The following is a 2500-nucleotide window of genomic DNA, read 5'->3' on the forward strand; positions in this document are numbered from 1 at the left end:
GAGCTCCAGCGGACCGGGGGGAGCGCGCCCGTCTTCGGGGCTTGTTGCTGGCCGTTGGAGGAGCTCCAGCGGACCGCGGGGAGCGCGCCCGTCTTCGGGGCTTGTTGCTGGACGTTGGAGGAGCTCCAGCGGACCGGGGGGAGCGCGCCCGTCTTCGGGGCTTGTTGCTGGCCGTTGGAGGAGCTCCAGCGGACCGCGGGGAGCGCGCCCGTCTTCGGGGCTTGTTGCTGGCCGTTGGCGGAGCTCCAGCGGACCGCGGGGAGCGCGCCCGTCTTCGGGGCTTGTTGCTGGCCGTTGGAGGAGCTCCAGCGGACCGCGGGGAGCGCGCCCGTCTTCGGGGCTTGTTGCTGGCCGTTGGAGGAGCTCCAGCGGACCGGGGGGGAGCGCGCCCGTCTTCGGGGCTTGTTGCTGGCCGTTGGAGGAGCTCCAGCGGACCGCGGGGAGCGCGCCCGTCTTCGGGGCTTGTTGCTGGCCGTTGGAGGAGCTCCAGCGGACCGGGGGGGAGCCGGGCGTTCGAGTTGCCCAGGCAGGGGGTTATCCTCCACTAGCAAACCTCCATGAGCAGCGGAGCCCGGTCAGCTGCGCCAAAAAGAACCACACGAGGGCGACCTGGGGTTGAAATCCCCCGCCACATAGGAACGAATGCCGGGCGTTCGAGTTGCCCAGGCAGGGGGTTATCCTCCACTAGCAAACCTCCATGAGCAGCGGAGCCCGGTCAGCTGCGCCAAAAAGAACCACACGAGGGCGACCTGGGGTTGAAATCCCCCGCCACATAGGAACGAATGCCGGGCGTTCGAGTTGCCCAGGCAGGGGGTTATCCTCCACTAGCAAACCTCCATGAGCAGCGGAGCCCGGTCAGCTGCGCCAAAAAGAACCACACGAGGGCGACCTGGGGTTGAAATCCCCCGCCACATAGGAACGAATGCCGGGCGTTCGAGTTGCCCAGGCAGGGGGTTATCCTCCACTAGCAAACCTCCATGAGCAGCGGAGCCCGGTCAGCTGCGCCAAAAAGAACCACACGAGGGCGACCTGGGGTTGAAATCCCCCGCCACATAGGAACGAATGCCGGGCAACCAGGGGTCGAAATCCCCCATTGAAATGAATGGCGGGCAACCAGGGGTCGAAGTCCCCCATTGAAATGAATGGCGGGCGACCAGGGGTCGAAATCCCCCATTGAAATGAATGGCGGGCAACCAGGGGTCGAAGTCCCCCATTGAAATGAATGGCGGGCAACCAGGGGTCGAAGTCCCCCATTGAAATGAATGGCGGGCAACCAGGGGTCGAAGTCCCCCATTGAAATGAATGGCGGGCTACCAGGGGTCGAAATCCCCCATTGAAATGAATGGCGGGCGACCAGGGGTCGAAATCCCCCATTGAAATGAATGGCGGGCTACCAGGGGTCCAAGTCCCCCATTGAAATGAATGGCGGGCTACCAGGGGTCGAAATCCCCCATTGAAATGAATGGCGGGCTACCAGGGGTCCAAGTCCCCCATTGAAATGAATGGCGGGCTACCAGGGGTCGAAATCCCCCATTGAAATGAATGGCGGGCGACCAGGGGTCGAAATCCCCCATTGAAATGAATGGCGGGCAACCAGGGGTCGAAGTCCCCCATTGAAATGAATGGCGGGCTACCAGGGGTCGAAATCCCCCATTGAAATGAATGGCGGGCGACCAGGGGTCGAAATCCCCCATTGAAATGAATGGCGGGCTACCAGGGGTCCAAGTCCCCCATTGAAATGAATGGCGGGCGACCAGGGGTCGAAATCCCCCATTGAAATGAATGGCGGGCTACCAGGGGTCCAAGTCCCCCATTGAAATGAATGGCGGGCTACCAGGGGTCGAAGTCCCCCATTGAAATGAATGGCGGGCTACCAGGGGTCGAAATCCCCCATTGAAATGAATGGCGGGCGACCAGGGGTCGAAATCCCCCATTGAAATGAATGGCGGGCAACCAGGGGTCGAAAGTCCCCATTGAAATGAATGGCGGGCGACCAGGGGTCGAAATTCCCCATTGAAATGAATGGCGGGCAACCAGGGGTCGAAATTCCCCATTGAAATGAATGGGCCCATTCATTTTCAATGGCCGGGCTACCAGGGGCGCAGTACCACCTGTCGTCATTAGGGGCGCTGTAGATAGGGGACCGAGTCCCCCCATTCGAGAGGTTTGCACCCAAACCTCAAAATGGTTGGTGTACAATTATAGGAGAGACCTTTTTAAGACGTGGGAGCTCCAGGGCAAATCAAGGGAGGCTCGACCAACCCATATCCGCTTTAGATGCACTTTAGGTCGGACTCCCTTGCCAGATGGTCCCCTCCTCAGCCTGGTTCTCGAATTTTTTCTAAGTCAGCCCAACTTGGAAATTTTTTCAGAGTGCCACTTTCAAGGGAGTTTCGCCCAACCCCTATCCGCCTAAGAGGCACTTCAGGTCGGCCTGACTGGCCACATTTTCCCCCTCCTCATCCTGGTTCTCGAATTTTTTCTAAGTCAGCCAAACTTG

The sequence above is a fragment of the Leptonotus elevatus genome, unplaced genomic scaffold, assembly GCF_054856555.1.
Source record: "Leptonotus elevatus isolate MCC_2025b unplaced genomic scaffold, RoL_Lele_1.0 HiC_scaffold_95, whole genome shotgun sequence".
NCBI classification, from domain to species: domain Eukaryota; kingdom Metazoa; phylum Chordata; class Actinopteri; order Syngnathiformes; family Syngnathidae; genus Leptonotus; species Leptonotus elevatus.